General features: G+C 38.8%; 2 pseudogenes across 1 annotated transcript; one reads left to right on the plus strand and one right to left on the minus strand.

Moving 5' to 3' along the window:
- Nucleotides 1-349: 349 nt before the first annotated feature.
- LOC121952039 (5S ribosomal RNA) lies at nucleotides 350-458 on the minus strand (annotated as a pseudogene).
- A 14,867-nt stretch (nucleotides 459-15,325) lies between these two features.
- Nucleotides 15,326-19,512, plus strand: LOC121951011 (uncharacterized; annotated as a pseudogene). Its single transcript, XR_015778153.1, has 4 exons — nucleotides 15,326-15,329; nucleotides 17,760-17,920; nucleotides 18,127-18,222; nucleotides 18,576-19,512. The product of XR_015778153.1 is annotated as an uncharacterized LOC121951011 (transcript).
- Nucleotides 19,513-23,720: the final 4,208 nt, after the last annotated feature.

Genomic DNA, 23,720 nt, shown 5'->3' on the forward strand with positions numbered 1-23,720 from the left:
TGATATAGGAGCGCCAAAACCAAAAAACAACACGCCCGACGCTGTTCACACTCTCATTACGTATGCTGTGTGAAACGGTGCGACGAATCAACATATTCGTGTTGTTGTTTATGTTGACACGTCACCCCAGCCATAATCAACATCAAATAAACTTCTGTTTTAATCTTATACCTATTTCACTGACTGCCTCGTTCCATCAGTCAGTCTAACATGACCATGTAAAATTGTTAGTTTGTCTGTTTTCAACTGAACGTGATTTGGCCAAAACAACTGCATATTGTTTGTTGTCTGCTCTGTGTCCATTAGATAAGCAGCAACACCCTCTGCTGGTGAAAAATGAGAACTAAAAAGCTTACAGCAACAGGTATTCCCAGGCGGTCTCCCAGCCAAGTACTGACCTGGCACAACCCTGCTTAGCTTCCAAGATCAGGTGTGTTCAGGGTGATATGGCCATAAGCAACACCACAAGTGACACACAAGTTAATTATAGTTGGGTAATACAACCGATTTCCAAAACATATTTCTTCTGATGATGAGCCATTTTTTTTCCAGGTTTCAAAGGGTTAAATAATACTATTATTTGAGCATTCATTTTAATATTTTGCTAATAAAAGCTGCTTCACAGCAAAGTAAGATATGTTAGTTATATGTTAATTTATAAACATTTATTCATTCATTCATCTCTGCTACTTGTCTTCTCCAAATGTGCAACATGTGCAAGATCAGGAACACTTTACAAGTTTATCATCTACCTTTTAATTTTCTCTACACTCACATTGCAGGTGCTCTTACTCCTGTTCTGGACACAGCTCACACCATGCATCTTCTATAACACCATTGTTGTTAACTATCCAGCACCTCTGCATCAGCCTCAAACAAACTCATGTAAAACTGTTCAAATGTTTCAAAAGTTGCTGGTTTCAACTGAATGGCAACATGATTTGGCCAAAATAACTGCAAAATACTGATAATTTTTTTATGGACAACTGCAGGTTCTGTTTGCAATCTTTTAACAATAAAGTCTAAATTATTTTTTAGTTTAATGCTATTCTTTGACGGTTCACTTTATGACAAGAGATGATCCTCTGATACAAATGCTGCCAAACATATAATGAAAACAGCATCATGTGGCCTGCTTTTGTCTTCTGTGGTCAGACTCTGTGAGTTTGTCTTTTTCTTGGACACACTTAAAGACAAACTTATTTTCACAGTACTGTGTCCTGTTGGCACAAACTGAACCTTCTTTGAACATTCCTGGAAAGGCATATTTGTTCATCTATATGCAGCGTCTTCAGCTCAAATATCTATGTTATGCAAATAAACACTCCCTAATTTTTTCAGTGCATCCTTGGCATCGCCATTACCCTGTTTAGATGCTTCTCTATGTGCATTCCCTAATAATAATCCCATTTCCTTCTCTGCTTTAGAAATGTAAGAAATAATATCCACTATATGCACATTAACCAAATACTGGATGTCCATGTTTCCAGCATTTTAAAAGTTGTTTGCTGTATTGATTAATCCATACTTCATCCACATGTCTTTTTAATAAAATATGTGTACTTCTGCTAAAACATTAATACTCCGCCTCAAAGGTTGCTTGATCTAACGATAAACTCTCAAACAATTGCTCCACACTAACATAACTACATTTCTGATTTGACAGCTAATTTAATGGCTTTCATTATCTCCACTGCCTTCTTACCTGGCATTTTATGATCTACACTCCTTTTCCCCACATTCCTTATCACTACTGCGATATTTAAATGTCCCAGTGGAAATTAAACTGACAAACGGTTTCTTTCTTGCACATCTTAGAATGATGTAACACAGATGTCACAATGCCCTTCATCAGCTGTTCTTGTGATGGTAATTCACACGTCACATACTGATTAATGAAACAAATTGTGGTGCATTCCCGATCCAAAAGCAATGCACATAAGGTGAGCTACGCTGCTAAAATTCCACGAGATGAAAAAAAAGTTTATAATCTTGCCAACTGGTTGTGCTGGAGAGGAGACATGAGCACCTCCTTAAAAAAACCAATGCCATCTGTAATCAAACATCCTCACAGCAGTTACAGGATTACGGCGCAACGGTTCACACCCGTCTTTCAATTCTAACTCTGCAACTGTCTGTCCCCTACCCTCCTGTTTCAAAATGCTGTGAAGATTTTTCAAATGTTAACCGGCAGAGGAAAATGAACAAAACCATTAAAGGACACGAAGCTGACGATCACAAGCTCAGAGGTCACGCTGTGTTCCCTGCCAAAAAGCTGCAATACCTCTAATAGGTCGAAGAAAACGGAACCCATCATTGAACTGCAAAAGTGTCTTTAAGTTTTCTGATTTTTCAACACATCAACTGTGTCTGATCTAACACCTGATTTTCCTCTGCTAAATGCTATAGAAGCATTGTACACAGCTTGTTGGACTTCTTACATGTACTGTGCATGGAAGATGTATTCCACATTCTGTGCAAACCAACCATCTGCATTTAAAAGTCTAACATCCAAATGAGATAATGTTAACCTCTGCTGCCTATAATCGTGGTAAGTATTACTTCCCTGTGGAAACAATACTGGAAAGCACTTAGCTTGGATTTAGATATCTGACAGCAGTTTCACACGACTGTTTCCTTCTGCTGGGGCCAGATTCAAAGTACTATCAAAATACTCATCCAACGCTTCCTGACCAATATCAACCAGCATCCAACATGCCCTGAAACATGCAGTGCTGTTGTCTATCATGTAACATCTCATGTATCTGTAGATGTTTTCTTACTTTGTGCATTTGAGCCAGTCACATGTCCTACATCATCATCCTGTTCCCTACAAAAGTCATTCAGCCAGGCGCTATTAAATTCTACATCTTTATAATGCTCATTTGTATTTTTCAAACAATGCAGATTAAGTGCATAGTATTAACAAACTAATACTCATAATAACCTTTATATGTCATCTTACACTTTAATTTCACACACAAAAGGGACCCTTCCACTTCTGATGGTGGAAGTAAATCACTAGTTTGTACAATATCTGCTGGAACACGTTTACTGTCCATGTTTGCCATTTTATTAAAGTTATGTCTTTATGATTATGATAATCTTCTTTCTTACAATGCAACACCTGATGTTTAAACTACAGCCTATTGCAGATGCAACACACACATTCTGGCCCATTTTCTACTTTAGCTAAAAATTGTTCCATAACCAAATCAAACTGGTGTAACCACATGAAATCAACCAGTAGAGGTAACCCTGTTGATCCCCACACTGATCGATAGGGAGAGCTATAATACAGTGTAATGCAAGTGTTTTCCAAATGAAACTGTAGAGAGTAAGGAGGCAGAAAGGGGGAAAAAAAAGCCACTGAAACAAAGAGAGACACTGCACATGTGCTCCGTAGAAAAAAACGCAGCAGAGAAACTTCATAGAGCTTCCATGAGCACTGAGTCCAGAGTTTCTAAAACACCCTGTTTCATTTTCTTTTCATCATATTTTAGGAGTGAGACCGGAGGACTAATTTGCCGTTGATGTGCCTGTTTGAGGAATATGATATGAATCTCCGGTGAGTTGATGTATTGAGTTAGCATGGTAAGCTAGCGATTAGCCATGTGTGAAGGTCAATATAGTGTTGCCAGTTCTGCCAGTCCTAGTGTTGCCAGGATTCTGTGTAGTTTCCACAATACCAGGAGTGACATCAACCGACAATTTACACTCGAACTGAGGAGAAGTGAAAACTGGTGACTGAACTGTACCGACTGACAAACTCAGGACAGACAAAACAGCGTTTGTGCTGCAACGGATAATTTGGGGTTTAAATATAGTTATTGTTTCTTGTTGTGCTATAATTAATCAGCTGTTCACTTTAACCCTTTATTAGATGTGTGTTATTTGCTCCTGAGTCAACCCTAGAGAAGATAACACCCAATTTCATAAAAAGATCTTAGCTCACTGTATATTCAATAGTGGTTAAGTTATTTGTGTAACACTGGTTAGACTTTTTCTTTCTTTTGATGCATCCTCAGTTTGCAATACTTCTTATGCTCAGGATTTCCATGATACTACCTTAAACTCATGTCCTTGACTTTCTGCCTATGCAACACATCCTGCTGATATTCTTTCACACTCTTTTCCTTAGCTTAGCCTGTGTTACACATCTCCCTGATATTTCATTCCTTTACTCTCTGCCTATGTGGGACATTTTCCAGAAAATTGTGGCTCATCCAGGCGTTTATGTCCTGAAGACATGCTTGTAGTCTAGATAACTGATCGTTTCATCATGTGTCATAGACAGAGACAGTTGCGTATTATCCGTGTGTGACTCTGTCACTACGTGTGTGACTCTGTCACAGGCACATGCAGTAGTCTCATGGTAAACACAGAGGGACACAGAGGGACACAGAGGGGCTGAAGGATCAATAACACTGTGCACAGCTGTTCAGTGATCAAATTGGGGTAAAGTTGCTGTGATTGGATGAAATTACAAGGTCCTACAGAATTTGTGGTGATCTGCTGAATTTGTGTGAATTTGTTCCGTTTGCCACATAATGATATCGAGATTAATGAGGATTTGGTATCTATGAACTCATATTAAGTTATTTTTTCCATCTGAACAACAATGTTGTACTGTTAGATGCTGTCCGTTCAAAATTTGGGACCATTCAGAACAAACGTAGCATTTTTTTACTCATAACCAATGACCAGAGCACAGGATTAAACAATGTGTTTTTCTTTTTATTTCAATAAATTATTTCACAATAAATAATAGCAATAATTAATCAATCAATATTTACAAAGACTAAAAATAACAAGAATGATAATGATAATAATAATTATTATTATATTTAATTTAAAGTATTTGAAGCGATTTGAAAAAGTACAAGCAATGAATTTTGTTATTTACAGAAATTGAACTGAAATTATTTGAAAAAAAATGTTACTGAAAGTGATTGAAGTGTAAAAATACAAGCAATAGGAGTGGGAATACACTCTGTTGACAGGAGGAGGAGTACAGGAGGTCCTGGCTCTCCTGCTACAGCCTCCTGTGCTCCTCCATCCTCGTATAATGACATCACTTCTCTTGTGCTGCTTTCAGACACCTTTCACAAGTATTTAAGCTTTTAAACTCTGAGCAAATTGTAACATTTTTCTTAAACATGGCATATGTCAATGAACGATTGAGTAGAATATGTTCTACAGATTGCAAGAAATCTGTAGATTAAGAAAATAATTGCTCATTGCCGCAGATTTAGGTTTAACGTGTTAAAACATACAACAACCCTATTGGTGGTATGCAATTAAACACACTGTATTTCAAAAGATGAAAAATAATTGCAAAACATGCACAGCTTCCAACAAGGCAGCAAAATGTCTTTTAGATTTTTTTTTAACGAAAATACTGTATTTTAACATAAAAGTATACTGAATAACAGAATACAAACTGTAAAGCTCTCTGAACTTATTTAAGACGTGCATTTAAAGTATAAGGCTGAAAGCAGCCATTGCATGAGCCTGTGAGTAGCATTGTGCATACTGTACAGGAAGGCCAAAGGTTATGATCAGTGTCACGGCATTGATAGGTTAACTTAGGTTATACTTCAAAAAACCTCAAGGCCCAAATCAAAGCCAGGGTCTCCTTCTCAATGACTGAATAGTTCAGTTGTTGACGATTGAGCCTACGTGAGAAGAAACAGACAGGATGGTAACCCTAACCCGTCCCCCTTCCTGTAGGAGCACAGCCCCAGCATCAACATCACTTGCATCCACCTGTATCTTAAAACACTTATTAAAGACAGGAGCTGGAAGCACAGGAGAGGAGCAGATTAAATGTTTCACACATTTGAATGCAGCCTGACAATGGGAAGACCAGACAAACGGTGTACTTTTCTTCAACAGGTCTGTCAGCAGAGCCACCACAATGAAAACAAATGTGGCAAAAACTGCGGTAATACCCCACTAACCCAAGGAACCGCATCAGTTCTTTCCTGGACGTTGGCACTGGATTTTTAACAATGGCCAGCACCTTAGCCTGCATTGAAGAACTTCATCCTGGCCCACCACCTTGCCAAGACAGGTAACTGTCGCTTCAGCAAACTCACACTTTGCTAAGTTGACAGTTAAATTCACCTGCGCCAAATGGTCAAACACTGCACTTAAATGCTGGAGATGAACTTCCCAAGTATCACTGAACATCACAACGTCATCCAAGTATGCTGAACATCCTGCCAAACCACCCAGCTCCTTGTTCCGGAGTGTTCCTCAGACCAAAAGGCATCACTGAATAGGAAAACAAAGCTCATGGCGTGATAAACGATGAAATCTCTTTGGCCCTGGCTGTCACTGGTACCTGCATCAACCCTTCAAAAGGTCCAATTTAGTCATGAACTTTGCCCCACCCACCTGAATAATGCAGTCCTCAAAATGAGGCAGCAGATAACAATCAAGCTTGGTGACTGCATGAACCTTCCCGAAATCAGTGCAAAACAGAGCCATCAGCCTTCCCCACTAACAGACATGGAAAATCTTGTGTGTAAATCCTTCTGCATGACTGTGCTGAACTGCCAGTTTATTCATTAATTAGACTATATATTATTAGGCAAATGGTCTGTTTGAAGTGATTGAATCTTGTGAAGGGAGTAAAAATATGGCATAATTTAATCAATGCAATGTAAACAAAACAAAATTGAGACATGGCTGCACTCCCTGACAGATTGCAAAAAACTTTCCCCCAATTCAAACTCAAAAATCTTGATTTTGACCTCATCACCCAAATGAACAAATTACCAATCCTGATAGGAGAGCACAGAGAGCTGCAGACTGGCAGCAGAATATGTCTTTTCATGCCACACTCTGAGGGACAGTGAGGGACACACAAACACACTTGTGCACACACATATCCTTGTACTTATGTCTTTTTTGAGGGCTCTTTTTGTACGGAGCCCCTAAGGGACATGGGGTGAAAAAAAAACCAAAACAAAACATTTGGTTTGTGGTTACCATGACAATGGATCACATGCACACCGTTCAAGCTAAACTGCGCCTCGCCTGGACAGCACACAAGAGCAGGTGGCTGCAGCAGGAGGCGGTGACAAAAAGCTGCTATCAATTCAAACAGTTTTCTGACTTTTCCAGCAGCCTTCAGCACAGGAAGTCACGAAGGCACTCACATCCTCTTAGATTGTATTCCTATTCATTCAGATCTGATCATATTGTTTATTAGTCTGTTTACAGTCTCCAACACGTCGCTCGCGAACTACTAGTAGACTGTAGACAACTGTCCATGGGACTTTCCCGAGGGCAGCAGTCTACGAAAGGAGAAGATAAAGGAGCTGAAAGCAACACTTAAAAGACAAGAGTCTGTTCACCAAACCTACGAAGAAAGCCAGTGCAGCAACAGAGGCCTTGTTTAAAGTGGCGTGCATCTTAACGAAGCACAAAAAGCCTTTCACCGATGGCGGAATTGTATAGGAGGCCATGACCACGGTGGCTGAAACGTTATTCAGGGACCATAAAAGTAAGACAGAGATTTTGTCTGCTATTGCCAATGTACAACTTGGTGCAAATACTGTGGCAAGGAGAGTATCTGCACTGTCTGCGGATGCGGTAAAACAGCTGGACTTGGACATGAAGAGGCGCAAATGGTTTTCAATTCAGTGTGATGAGTCTGTTGACTCCAGTGATACAGCCCAGCTAGCTGTGTTCATTGGGATGGTGTTTGATGACTTTTCCACATGAGAAGAGTTTTTGACCTTACTTCTACTGAAAACTACAACCAAGGGAGTTGATATTCATCATGCAGTGAAAGACTACTTTGTAGAAAAAAAATCCCTGTTAAAAAGCTGGTGTCTGTGACAACTGACGGAACACCTGCTATGACAGGTCATCACTTAGGATTTATTGTGCACTGCAAAGTGGACCCGGACTTTCCTGAGTTTCTGAACTATCATTGCATCATTCATCAACAGACTATATGCGCAAAAGTTACGGGATTTGACCATGTCATGGTGCCTGTTGTTAAGATCATCAGCTTCATTCGAGCAAAGGCAAAGCAACACCGGAGCTTCAAGCTGTTCCTGGAGTTATGCTCTGTAGAGTATGGGGATCTCCTCCTCCACACTGAGGTCAGGTGGCTCAGTCGGGGTAAGATACTACAGCGCTTTCTTTACATGCTGGGTGAAATCAAGGCTTTTATGGAAACGAGGGAGGAGGATACCAGCCTATTATCTGATGTAGAGTGGCTACTTGATCTTGCTTTTCTGAAAAATGTAACTGAGAAAATTAACCACCTGAACCTACAGTTACAAGGCAAAGATAAAAACATATCTTACATGATCAGTGCTGTTAAGGCGTTCAGTGCAAAACTTGTACATTCAGCAAGTGAAAAACAAAAGGTTTCAGCACTTCCTCTCTGTCTCAAAGATGTTGGAAAGTCACACTGGTGCAGCCAGCATGTTAAATTTTTCCAAGTACTATGACCTTTTGTCAAGGCTTGGACAGAGGTTTGCAACAGATTCAGTGACTTTAAGAAACTTGAGCCCTGTGTGACATTTATGGCCAACCCTTTCATGGATGTGGACATAAGTGAGATGGCTGAACCTTTCTGTGCTGACCCTGTAGAAATAGAAATTGAGGTTATAAACCTTCAAAATAATGTGCAACTTCTCAACAGCATTCTCAGCTTTTCTGGAGCTTTGTAGAGCCAAATAACTATAAGAATCTTCACCAACCAGTTCTGAAAATGTCTGCTTTGTTTGGGTCTACATACCTCTGTGAGTCAGCCTTTTCTGGCATGAATGTCATGCAATCAAAGTTCAGAACAAGACTGACAGATGAACATTTAAATGACTCCATAAGAGTGAACTTAAGTGGCTACTCCACTCTGTTGTTGACTCCATGCAGTGCCAGTCATCTCACAAACTAAAAAAGACTGAATACATGTCACACATACAACTGGACATGTGAATACTCTTGTGAAGTGACACTGTGTGTATTTGTAATTGCATTGTTTTTTTGACAGCATTCAAGGTTTCAGTTAATAATGTGAGATACACGAGAAAGAAAGGCATACAGAAATACAATATGCAGGTAAACTAAATATTTTTTGTGATGTTTTAATGCAAAGTTTGAGTTGTAGATATCAACATTTAGTTTATGTTCAGTCAAATAAGCGTATTCAGTTTGTGTGGGTTGAAATAAGATATGAGAATAAATGTTACCGAAATAAGTCGCTCTCGGCCATTTTCATTTTGTAAAAGTAGCTCTCAGAGGTGAAAAGGTTGGGAACTCCTGTGTTAAACACTCCTACTGGCATAGCTGCGTACAATTTAGATGCCACGAATATCCATTCGGGGAGAACAAGCAAGGGAACACAGAGGCGACACCCCCCCGGCTGGGGCAAGCCCACAGAGGGACAAGGGACAGGAAGCCCCCTGGCCAAGCCCAAGGCCACCAACCCCAGCACGATCTGAGCTCACAGCCACAGGGCCCCACCAACCAGACACCCGCCCAGACCCCCGGAGGGGAGCCCGCCACGGCCAGAGGCCAGAGCCCCCCCAACACCTGGCCCCAATGGGGCGGGCCATGGCCCACCACAACGACCCAGCCCACTGCTTCCCGTGGGGAAGATGGCAGGGGGCCACAGCGACCCCCACCCCGACCCCAGCCAGGGACGAGACCCCAGGAAGGCCGGAGAGAGCAGGCCCCCAGCCCAGCCAGAGGCCAAACCCTCCACAGGCGCAGACAGAGCCCAGAGCATCCCAGAGCTACCCAAACCACCGGCAGGGCGACCGCCACACAGCAGCAGGATCCAAGCAACCACCCAGCCCAGTCCCGCATAGAGAGGCCGACCACCAACCCAGAGCCACCGCCGACACCCCCGCAGCAGAACTGACACCCCTCCCCCAGACCGCAGACCCCCCCATCCAGCCCTAAAGGGCCAGGGACAGAGGCAGTGGGAGACCCCCACACCGCTCCTGCCGACCCCCTGTCCAACATGGATGCAGGGTGTATGCATGTGAAGGTGTGTGTGTGTAGATGTAGGGGTTGTTATGAGATGTGTGAGTGACTACAGTGCAATTTAAAATTGGGGGGAACGGCTAGGGCATGCCACAACATTTCAAATGTACAGCACGCAACCAGATATTTTTATTACGTACTACGCACTAACTGTCTGGTATCTGTAACGGCCATGAGGAATCATGACGATCGTGTTACCTTGTAATCAATAACGTCAAAGACCTATGACAAGAAAATACAGCCATCTGGTCAGTCAGTCTGTTTATATTTAAGTCTGTTTATATTTAATACATCCATGACATATATCATGTGTGGGTGTACAATAATCAACGTTAACCCGACCTTATAATAAAGTGTAATATTACATAATAATAGCTCAAAGAGAACACACAGCAACAAAGTCCAAGCCAAAGCTACAAAGCTACTACATGTCATTCTATTCACAACCAAATGAAATGCTGCGCTCAGTTTCTTGTTAAAATTGTAAAAATTGTATTATGAAGCAAGTATTTAGTATGATAAAGAGGCAGACCCAGCCACAATCAGAGGCCGTTGAAAGTTCCGGAACTTGTCATTTGGCTTTGATGTGAGTGTGATGTCACAGAGAAAACATTCCGCCACAGTCTCAGAGGTTCTAACTTACCTAAATATCACAAGATATTGCACACTTCTGACAAAGCCACACAAGAAATGTTCAATTGCAGCCAATAACACAGCTGATGACTTGATGACATCATAGACTGCAGCCCAAACATCAGCTAATGACTTGATGACATCATAGACTGCAGCCCGAACAACAGCTGATGACTTGATGACATCATAGACTGCAGCCCACAAAAAAAGCTAATGACTTGATGACATCATAGACTGCAGTCCAAACTACAGCTGATGACTTGATGACATCATAGTTTGCAGCCCGAATAACACCTGATGATTAATGACATCACAGACTTGAGCCCTGACAACAAGTTATGACTTGATGACATCAAATACTGCAGCCAATGACACAGCTGATGACTTATTGACATCATGGACTGCAGCCCAATCAACAGCTGATGACTTGATGACATCATAGACTGCAGCCCAATCAACAGCTGATGACGTAATGACATCATAGACTGCAACTCAAACAACAGCTGCAACTTGATGACATCAAAGACTGCAGCCCGAACAACAGATGATGACTTGATGACATCATAGACTGCAGCCAATAACACAGCTGATGACTTGATGACATCATAGACTGCAGCGCAAACATCAGCTAATGACTTAATGACATCATAGACTGCAGGCCAAACGGCAGCTGATGACTTGATGACATCATAGACTGCAGCCAATAACACAGCTGATGACTTGATGACATCATAGACTGCAGCACAAACATCAGCTAATGACTTAATGACATCATAGAATGCAGCCTGAACAACAGCTGATGACTTGATGACATCATAGACTGCAGCCAATAACACAGCTGATGACTTGATGACATCATAGACTGCAGCCTAATCAACAGCTGATGACTTGATGACATCATAGACGGTAGCCTATTCTACAGCTGATGACTTGATGATGTCATAGACTGCAGCCAATTACACAGCTGATGATTTGATGGCATCACAAACTGCAGCCTATTCAACAGCTGATGAGTTGATGACATCATAAACTGCGGCCCAAACAACAGATGATGAATTGATGACATCATAGACTGCAGCCAATAACACAGCTGATGACTTGATGACATCATAGACGGTAGCCTATTCAACAGCTGCACCTTGATGACACCATAGACTGCAGCCCAAATAACAGCTGATGTCTTGATGACATCATATACTGTAGCCCAAATAACAGCTAATGTCTTGATGACATTACAAACTGCAACCCAAACAACAGCTGATGACTTGATGACACCATAGACTGCAGCCCAAACAACAGCTGATGATTGATGACATCATAGACTGTAGCCTGAACAACAGATGATGAATTGATGACATCATAGACTGCAGCCAATAACACAGCTGATGACTTGATGACTTCATAGACTGTAGACCAAACAACAGCAGATGACTTGATGACATCAGAAACTGCAGCCTCTTTAACAGCTAATGACATGATGACATCATAGACTGCAGCCCGAAAAAAAGTTGATAACTTGATGACATCACAGACTGCAGCCTGAAAAAAAGTTGATAACTTGATGACATCAAAGACTGCAGCCAATGACACAGCTGATGACTTGATGACATCATAGACTGCAGCCCAAACATCAGCTGATGACTTGATGACATCATAGACTGCAGCCCACAAAAAAAGCTAATGACTTGATGACATCATAGACTGCAGACCAAATTACAACTGATGACTTGATGACATCATAGTTTGCAGCCCGAACAACACCTGATGACTTGATGACATCATAGACTTGAGCCCTGACAACAAGTTATGACTTGATGACATCAAAGACTGCAGCCAATGACACAGCTGATGACTTATTGACATCATAGACTGCAGCCCAATCAACAGCTGATGACTTGATGACATCATAGACTGCAGCCCAATCAACAGCTGATGATGTAATGACATCATAGACTGCAGCCCAAACAACAGCTGATGACTAAATGACATCATAGACTGCAACTCAAACAACAGCTGCAACTTGATGACATCAAAGACTGCAGCCCGAACAACAGATGATGACTTGATGACATCATAGACTGCAACCAATAACACAGCTGAAGACTTGATGACATCATAGACTGTAGACCAAACAACGGGAGATGACTTGATGACATCAGAAACTGCAGCCTATTTAACAGCTAATGACATGATGACATCATAGACTGCAGCCCGAAAAAAGTTGATAACTTGATGACATCACAGACTGCAGCCCGAAAAAAAGTTGATAACTTGACGACATCGTAGACTACAGCCCAGCAACAGCTGATGACTTGATTACATCATAGACTGCAGCCCACAAAAAAGCTGATGACTTGATGACATCATAACTGCAGTCCAAACTACAGCTTGTTTCCGATGACTTATAGCCAAACTACGTGGTCAAAGTCTGCTCTGGTCTTAGGTCCAAAAGCTCTGGGACATACTGCCTATGAATATCTGAAAAACCACCTCGCCAGATATTTTCGAAAGAAAACTAAAAACGTATCTCTTCTGATGATGAGCCATTTTTGGGTTTGAAAGGCTTAAATAATACTTTATTTGAGCATTCATTTTAATATTTTGCTGATGAAAGCTGCTTTACAGCAAGCTTAGATATGTTAGTTATGTGTTAATTTACAAACATGTATTCATTCATTCATCTCTGAATGCATGACTTACATTTTTAATCTCATTTATTTATTTTACTTTTAAAAGTTTTGAATTTACTACTGTAAATCAGCATCCATTGATTGATTTTGTCAGTGGTCATTTTGTAGCCTCCTCATCACATTGTTTGTTTGTCTGTTCTGTGTCCATTAGGTAAGCAGCAGCACCCTCTGCTGGTGAAAAGGGATAAGATAAGATAAGATAAGATAAGATAATCCTTTATTAGTCCCACAGTGGGGAAATTTCCAACATTGCAGCAGCAAAGGGATAGCAAAATAGCAAGACAGCTGTGCAAAATAAACTATATTAATAAATAAATAAGTACAAAAACGTGCAGGATGAAGATGAAGGAAATAAGCACAGGGGACAACATAAACAAACAATATATACAGTATTTACAGCGCAGAGAAACTCAACAGTTAAATAAAGAATGTTCACAGTTGCATGGGTGAAAGTGAAATTGCACTTGTGGTATTAAGCTGTACAAGTGGAGTCTGTTATTGTTGTATGTGGTCCACTGGGAGCAGTGCTGGTTGTACAGTCTGACTGTAGCAGGGAGGAAGGACCTGCAGTAACGCTCCTTCACACACTTGGGGTGAAGCAGTCTGTCACTGAAGGAGCTTTCCAGTGCAGTCAGGGTGTCATGCATGGGGTGGGAGTCGTTCTCCAGCATGGATGACAGCTTAGCCATCATCCTCCTTTCTCCCACCACCTGCACTGAGTCTAGGGGGCACCCCAGGACAGAGCTCGCCTTCTTGATAAGTTTGTCAAGTCTCTTCCTCTCAGCAGTCGTGATGCTGCTGCTCCAGTAGACCACTCCATAGTAGATGGCTGATGCCACTACAGAGTCAAAGTGCTCCCTGCACTCCAAAGGACCTGAGTCTCCTCAGCAGGTATAGTCTGCTCTGACCCTTTTTGTAAAGTGACATTGTGTTGATTGACCAGTCCAGTTTATTGTTCAGGTGAACACCCAGGTACTTGTAAGAGTCCACTATCTCAATGTCCATTCCCTGGATGTTCACCGGTGTCATAGGGGAGCGTCTGCACCTGCGGAAATCCACCACCAACTCTTTGGTTTTCCCCGCATTGATGTGGAGGCGGTTCCGCTGGCACCAGTCCACAAAGTCCTCAGTCAGTTCTCTGTACTCACTGTCGTCCTCATCTATGATGAGACCGACAATTGCAGAGTCATCAGAGAACTTTTGCAGGTGGCAGTTGGTGGAGTTGTACATGAAGTCTGCAGTGTAGAGGGTGAAGAGGAAAGGAGCCAAGACGGTTCCCTGCGGGGCCCCCGTGCTGCAGACGACCATGTCAGAAACACAATTCTTAGCCCTCACGGAGAACTAAAAAGCTTACAGCACCAGGTATTCCCAGGCGGTCTCTCATCCAACCTGACCTGGACCGACCCTGCTTAGCTTTTGAGATTGGACATGTTCAGGGTGGTATGGCCATAAGTGACAGCAGAAGTTACACACAAGCTCTTTATAGTGGGATAGGACAACCAACTTCAAAATTGTGAGCTCTGTGGCCAAAGTTGAAATTACATGTCTTTTGCTGCAAAACAGGTATTTCAGCTGTCTTTAAGCACAAAAAGCAGATTTTGAGTGCCTTTTTTTTTCTTAAAGCTTCCTTTTGCCCAGAGTAACAGAGAAACACATTTATATGCCAGAAACATGTGAAAATGGATAGATGAAAAACGTGTTTTTTGGTACATAACTGTCATAAATTTTGGATTATGGGCAGATTCTGACTTTACATGTTTTTTTGCTACAAAACGGGTATTTCAGGTGTTTGTGACCGCAAAAAGCGGATTTTGAGTGCCTTTTTTCTCAAAGCTGCCCCTTTGGCCCACAGTGACTGAGAAACATATATTAATGCCAACATGTAAAAATGGATTAATATGATGAAAAATGTGTTTTTTGGTACATAACTGTCATAAATTTTGGATCATGAGCAGATTTTGACTTTACATGTCATTTGCTGCAAAATGGGTATTTCCATCAATTCAGGTGTCTTTTGGTGCAAAAAGCAGATTTTGAGTGCCTTTTCATTCAAAGCTGCCCCTTTTGACCACAGTGTACATTCATATGCCAGAAACATATGAAAATGGATTAATATGATGAAAAAGGTGTTATTTGGTACATAACTGTTGTCTTTTGCTGCAAAACGGGTATTTCCATCAATTCAGGTGTGTATAAGCACAAAAAGCAGATTTTGAGTGCCTGTTTTCTCAGAGCTCCCCCTTTTGCCCACAGTGACTGAGAAACACATTTATTTGCCAGAAACATGTGAGTAGTTAAAAGACTTTTAAGACTAAAAAAGTGCTATACAAGTACAGTCCATTTACCATTTACCAAATGTGCTCGTAAGAAACAAGTCATCAAAGTTAATAAAAAAAAACCAAAAAACATGTTTTCCATCATATTAATCCATTTGTACATGCATCTGTGTTTCTGGACAAATCTGACAGCTATAACCAAAAAGCTACTCAAAACCCATTTTCTGTTTTTAATGACATTATACTGATCTAAATATACTTTTTGCAGCAAATAATATCTAAAGTGCCAATCTTCTTATAACAGAGAAGACATCAAAGTTAACTCCATAAAGCCAGGACAACCGGTGGCCTACATGCTGGCGCTGTGTCCTTGCCGAAGCAGATGCATGTTTTGATTCCAGCCTGTTGCACTGTAAACCCAAATGTTCAAAGTACTTAAATAAATTAAGTTATGCATACTCAAAGTTTAAAAAAAAAGTTCTATTAACTTAATTATGTCAAGTTCATTTAACATGTTGTTCCGTTTTGAGTAATTTTAACTAATATGTTTTGATGAGTAACTTAAAAACATAGCTTACATACAACTTAATACACTGTAAATCCGAATGCTCAAAATAATTAATTGGTATTAGTATAGTTAACTTAAAATTTTCTCAAAAGTTCTACTTATAAATGTTGATTGCCAGTAGCATTGTCCGTCTTTTCAGTTTATTAAACTTGTAATTTTTGATGAATATGAACTTTTTGCAGATTTGTGTAACCTACTTAAAATAATTAACTCATAGTTACTTATAAGCATATCTGTTTTTATTTTTTTTTTGTTCTTGGTAGGACCTGTTTCAGTTCCGTTTTTCTCCTTTTTTTTTTGGTTGTACATTTACACTCATATTGTACGGCTTGTATCTGTTGTGATATTGTTTGTAATAAGAAAACCAATAAAAAGAGAATTCCAAAAAAATAAAAGCGTATCTATTAAACATGAATAAATCAAACCAAGAATCAATTAAGAATAAATCCGTTGCATCAGATAGATTTGTACTGTGTAGGTTACACACGCGCACCTTCCACCGGAAGTGTTCACACGATTTTATTTTGTAGTATTTGCGTGCACTTCCTCTTCAGACAGCGAGGCGGAGGACTCAGGAGGAGAGCGGGATCAACAGACCAGCCAACCAGGCGGCAACATTAGCACTCAGCTCTGCGCCATTGGATTAAATGTAAGTAGTCGACATAAAACTCGCTTTAATGTTTGTTTCAGACGGTTCAACGTGTTTTTAAAACGGACTAAGTGACTCACGTTAGCCATGTAAAATTGTTAACCGGTTAGCAGCAAGCTGACATGCAAAGTCATCTGGTCAGTTAACGTTAGCTGTGTTGCATGGCGAAGGTTCTGTAGTTGTAAAGACTGGTGATGCCAAACATGCAGTGACTGCTCATAATTAAAACTCTTCATCTTCGTTGAAGCTGCGTCAGTGTGTGAAAGCAGAAAGCTAACTCTAGCACCACGTGCTGTGTCTAGCTAAAAGTTAAAAAAGTTAAATTAGCTGGTTAAATAAAATTGTCTTTTTTCTATGTGTTTACTAAGATTAGAATTCATGAATGTTACCAGCCACATTTTCTGCAGTTCAAATGAGTGGTTTTGGTTCACTGCACAGATAGGTGATACGTTTTTTTTTTGTTTGTTTTTTTTTTACCTGTTGGCAAATTCTGGTTCAACTGCCAGGCTGTGTGCGTGTGTGGTAATCTGTATTGAAGCTGCATCAGTGTGTGAAAGCAGAAAGCTAGCTCACCATGTGTTGTGTCTAGCTAAAAGTTATTCTCTGCAGCAGAAAACTGTAGCACCACGTGTTGTGTTTAGCTAAAAGTTCAATTAGCTGGTTAAATAAAATTGTTTTTTTCTTTGTGGTGAGTACAGATAGACTATTGTGACGTCCAGCCCACCAGTCAAAGAGCTCATGGAGCTCTGGCCTGCTTTTCGTATGCAGTCTGAGGTAATGTTGATTAACTCATTCATCTGTTTTCATCTGTACCAGACAGTACTGTATATCACATTGTGTGCAGTGTTATCCATGCATTCATCCTAGATTAAATAATGTCTTTCCTCTTTCTTTCTGCTTTCTGTACTGTCCTTTCCACAATGCAGGTGTATTTCAACGCATTACTAACCAGAACCTTCCCAATACTTTCTATGCCGAACTTGATCTTCACACTCCTCGTTTAATGGCCTTGTTTAGGCAGAAAGCTTTCAGAACGGGCAAAACTGCAGACGCGTTGGCTGACATTTTTAAAGTCCATGATACACAGGTGATTATACATTTCACAGGTGCAGTCTTTGTGTAATGTTGAGAATTTAAAGGTTTAAATAAGTGTTTGAATTTGACAAATGCATCAGATAAGTCAGCAGGTTATTAGTGGAAGATATTATTGTGGTAGCTAATAAAATGCGTTGACTGGTATTGGGTTTGATTAGTAAACTTGTCACAGTATTTACACTATTTTAATCTTCTTAGGAAGTACATGATGTCCACACAAGGCGTATCACTATTCTCCATGCCCTTCCTGTGTATCTGCGTGAGGAAGCGTCAGGATTTTTCAGAACATGTGTGGTAAGTCCCAGTTAAGAAATATCAAGCCTATTGTACTGTAAATTAACCTACTCATGTTTTCATTTCATTTACTTATGTATAAGGAAAACACACATTAACATTTATGTAAATGGTCCAGTGTTCAAACTGCAAACATTTGGCAAGATGTTTAGAAACCTTAACCCTCTTTCAAAATCCATCCTTTGAGAACCTTGAGGACATTTTGTCCACTCAAAACAACTGCTCTAAAATGTATGAGATAGATTTTTTTTTTTCACAGCTCTTTCAGTCAACCTCTGTTCTTTCCAAAAATACTAAATATTATATTTTTTCTTTGGTTTTTAATATTTTTATTGTCCCTTTCATTTTTTCAGGATGCTATGGATGAGCCAGACCTGGGGGATGCGTCAGTGGTCCTCCTTACAACCGTTAGTGACGATGCCACAAGCCCAGTTCACTACCACCCAGCGAAAATCTCCGTCATCCTAGAGGGTGATGTGGTGGTCGACCTCCCAGGCTCGCTGATGCCTTTCTGGTAATGTTCGCCTGATTTATGCTCTACATCTCGCCTATCCGAAGGACTGACCAACACGTTTGAGTTCACACAGAAAATCTTGCTTGGTCTGGATAACTCTAAACTGTCACCAAAGCTACAGACTCTCAAAAATGACCTCATGTTACATGTGTAACTCTAGATCTGAAAAGGAGTTGTGGATTCTGAGGGCTCACCCTGTTGGAGCATAGTCCACAACAAGAATATTTCATGGTCCACGGTGACTATTTTTCAACTGTTGATGTTCAAGTTGCTGCTCCACAGTGTTCAACTGGTTTTCAGCCAAATGGCTGGCACAAGTTATTAATGTAATTTACATTTTATTGTTGTTGAACCGATATGCTAAGTGTTTACAATATGACATTTTGTTTTTACAAGGTGTAGTTTGGGGAATGGTTTTGTAAACTGTCAACATTGCTGCACTGCAAGTTTACAACCAGATGGCCCAAATTGTGCCTTTGTAATTGTGTCTTTAAAATATTATGTTTCATTTTATGCTACAAGGCACAGATGTGGATAAATAATTCTTCTAAACTCAAAGGGTAATGTTTGTATTAACAGTTTCCTGATTTTGAATATTTTCCACTACTACTTTTAAGTTAATAGTACTTAATATGTTTAAGGCAATCAGTTGCCACAAATAATTTAAGTGTGAAAGTAAATGATTTCGAGTTTAAGCAAGTCAATGTTTTTGAGTCATGTGTAATCAGAAAATTGAAAGAAAAAACTAATAAATGTTAAGTTCATTGAACATGAAATCCTGAGTTTTCATACTTGAAATTATTAAGTTATCTTGAGTTATTGCAATGAGAAAGATGAATGAATTATTTGAGTACCATTTACTGACAATTTTTGAGTTGGCCTAATCAGTAATTACAATTTATGAGTAATTTAAAAGTATATGTAATATCAACTCCAAATATTTAAGCTCTGATATACTCAAATGTTTGAGTTTGTGAACTCAAAAAAAATGTGGCAACTGATTGCCTCACTTTTTTTGAGTTCTGCTAACTTATTCGGGTTTACAGTGTGCCTGTGTCCCTACTCTCTCCCTCTTTCAAGCTGAAAGCTGTCCTGTCAAATGAATGCAAAAAAAGCCAATAAATAAATTGAAAAAATAAATAACTCTGTAAATAGAAAAGCAGAATTACATGGGCACCAGTCATATCCATAAAATTAGCACAGTTTCCATATTAGAATCAGCAGTTTGTCATAAAAAAACAGAAAAAGATCATTGTATACAACAAAAAATAAGTCATGAAAATCAGAAACAACATTGTTAAGTATGTAATAAAATTGCAAAAAATCAGAAAAAAAAGTTATTGCACACTATATATTAAAAATCAGAAAAAAAACAAAAAGAAAAGTATGTATAATTTGCAAAAGAGCTCAAGATGTAGTTTGTCTCAAAAATGTCATAATATTTAGTATTTCTTGAAAATGCAAAAAAAAAAGGTCTAGTTTATTGTGTAGAATAGAATAGCTTTCAACAAACTGTCATACTATAGGATATTATGCAAATGGAAAAAGAGTCATAGTTTAGTATGTCCTCAAAATGAAAAAAAAAAAGTCAGAAAAAGTCATAGTCATTTTAAAAAGTGTGTAAAGTGCCATGAAAATATAAAAGTTAAATTATAAAATGTCATTAAAGTGCAAAAAAGCCATAATATAGTACATCATCAAAATCAGAAAGAAATCATAATATTGTACTTTTTAAAAATGAGAAAAAAAGTTTAGTCAGAGTGCGGTTTGTCATCAAAAAAAAAAAAAAAACACAGTATAGTATGTCAAAAAAGTCATCATAGAGTATGTCATAAAAAACAGAAAAAATCATTCTACAGTATATCATAAAAATGCAAAAACTGTCATGGTGTAGTTTGTCTTAAAAATGCATATTATAGAATGTTTAAAATGCAAAAATCATTAAAATGAAGTCCTATTATAGTGTGTCATAAAAATTAAAAAAAAAATCTTTTAAATTTTTTTTCATGAAAATAGAAATAAATGTGAAACTACAATATTCCATAAAATTGGGGAAAAAAACCTCACCACCAGATCATCAGGTACTGCCACATAGTGCACTAGAAAAAAAAGAGTAATGGCAACGAAAGTTTAAAATGCTCGGGTGTTACGTGACTCATGGAGGCTTTGAATAGTTCTCGGAAGTGTCTGGTGAGCCATTTGAATACATTATACAAAGAGATAAAACTCCAATTTTCGCTAAATAGCAGTCAATAACCACATTAATTTATAATGTACACGGAGCACATCATATGTGGTTTCATTATTATATTGTTTTTTAAAGTAAAACATGCTAATATTTGAAGAATACTGTAAACAACTACCATGGTAAAGGAGCAAGTTGCTGTTTTTTGATTATATATATAAACGTGTATTGCATTTATCTTTGTCTGACATGCAGATGAGGAAATATTGTAGAGTAATGTCAGCAGAAGTAGTCTTACACTCACCACAGATTACAACTACAAAAAAAAAAATGTGAGGTTATCATTTTTAAAAAAATTACATTAGAACATTTTACGCAATCAAAGAGCACACCATTGGGAAGCCTTGTATATGGTTTAATAAAAATAAGAAACAGGGAAAGGCTTGCAGAAGACAGGAAGCTGACACTCAGGATGAGGGTGCTGTCTTGTGCAGGGAGTCTCCAGGCTAAAGACATACCTTTATAGGCCTGGGTGGGAAACCACTTTGGGAGATGAGGCATGTTTGTTCCCCAGCTTCAGTTATGGAACTTTGCTAGTTGTGTTAAGTTTGTTCTTATCATAGTGAATTACTTGGAAATTAGCTTTTGCTGTGCTAACCACAGCTTTTGTCTATAGTGTTTCATATGATAGGCCTACAAACATTGATCCTTTTTTTAGTAATTCATCAAACTCTGATCCTTTGTCAGCCTACCTGCCCCTGTGTCCAATCTTTATCTTTAGTTTAAAAAGGTCTAGGCTACTTCATTGTTCTATTTCATCACACTACTGTTAATATAAGAGAGTGATTTTAATACAATGTGTAAACCACTGCATGTGAATGCATGAATTAGTCAGATCTGCGCTCCAGAGAGCCTTCATCAGGCTGTGTAATATTGCCCTCTTCTGGATTAATATCTTAATGAACTGCATTAAACTAGAGCCTTCTGTGTTTTTATAACCTGCTTTGAAATAGTTCCTCCAGCACCCAGTGCTCCTATTGTAATATACAATAACAAGATTACATATATAACACTATCGTGAAAAATAATATCAGTGTTTAGAATAATTCCCCATTAAGCCTAGTACCTTTCATTTTTCTAAACGACTTACCCAGTGATCTCATTCAGGTCTTTCAGCTTCCCTCCCTTTGCCATCAATGGAAAATCAGCTAAGCTATAACAATAAAGACAAATGGAGTCAATAGAATCACAAAGCTAAAAAACATTCACCCTTAAATTTCTGTGTACAGTAATGTTTTTTTTTACGTTCCCAAATATGCACTCTTCATCCATACCAATACTGAAATTGCACTCTGCTATCAAGCACCGTGTTATATTTAACAAAGCTGACATGTAACTCACACTGAGCTGTAAAATATTTTCTCCCCTTTAATTCCCCAGTGTTAAATTAAATTATTTAAGAGAAGGACATTTTAAATTAACAGGCTGTTAGTGGCTGACGATATGTGTACAGTATATACAGTACAGTGTACTAACATTAGCTTACTCCGTCAGCATATCTGTTATTGCTTGGTAAACCTACTAATTTAGCAGTTCATAATTCAATATCATGCTTGAATGCAAATGTTAATTGAGCTAAGATATGCTGATAATATAAAAAACGAAGACATCCTACCCTTTCAAAGCCCATCAGAAATGGTCTTCTCTGCTGTAACTCCACTGTGCTGCTAGCAATTAATGCTACTTCCGGGAACTATTGAGATGCTCCACATTCCACCATTGCTGTGAAAAAACTGTCCATCGGAGTGAACGGAGATGACACAACTTGAAAGGCTCTGCTGCCACGCATACACTGTCGTTCTGTGAGAAACACTGCAGTTTGTTTCAAAAAATTAAAAAAAATAAGACACACTAAGAAACAGCACAGTAAAGTATTTTAATAGATACAAAAAAGTTGTAGTATACTTTGTCATCAAAATTCAAAGAAGAAATCATAGTATCATGTCAACAATTTTTACATATACGTCAATTGTAATAAAAAAAAGTCCAGTACAGTACGTCATCAAAACACACAAAGACAAAAAACTTAACAATATTAATTTTATTTATTATAAAAGTGGTATAAAGTCACAGTATAGCATGTCTTAAAAATCAGTATGTCATAGTAATTAGTAAGTATGTAATTAGTAAGTAAGTAGTATGTCATCAAAATGTAAAAAGGTGGTGCACCCAGTAGCTCAGTTGGTAGGGCAGGCACCCCATGTACAGAGGCTAAGACCTTGCCGCAGCAGCCGAGGATTCGATTCCAGCGTGGACCCTTTGCTGCATTTTATCCCCTCTCTCTTTCCCTTTCACACTTAACACTATCATATCATTAAGACAAAAAAACAAAAAAATAATAATCTTAAAAAAATGCAAAAAGATCATCAAAATCAGAAAAAAAGTCTCGAAATCACTATGGTATGTCATAATAAAAATAAAAAGTCTGAGTAAAGTGCCATAATGAAAACAAAGTTGAAGTCGTAGTAAAAGGGGAGAAATGTCATAATATTAAATGTCATTCAGAATGTCTTAAAAATAAAAATAAATAAATTATAGTACAGTATGTGTTAAAAAGGAGAAAACATCATAGAAAAAAAGCCAAAATATTGCATGTCATAACAATCAGAAAACATTGTATAGTATGTCATAAACGTGCAAAAAAAATGGGCATGTCATATGTAAAAAAGTTAATTCATGAGATGAAAACATGAAAAAAATGGAGAAAAGTGAAAATAAAAAAAAACATTACTGTAATAG

Source organism: Plectropomus leopardus, chromosome 12, assembly GCF_026936395.1.
Source record: "Plectropomus leopardus strain MGB_pleo_1.0 chromosome 12, ASM2693639v1, whole genome shotgun sequence".
In the NCBI taxonomy this organism is placed as follows: domain Eukaryota; kingdom Metazoa; phylum Chordata; class Actinopteri; order Perciformes; family Serranidae; genus Plectropomus; species Plectropomus leopardus.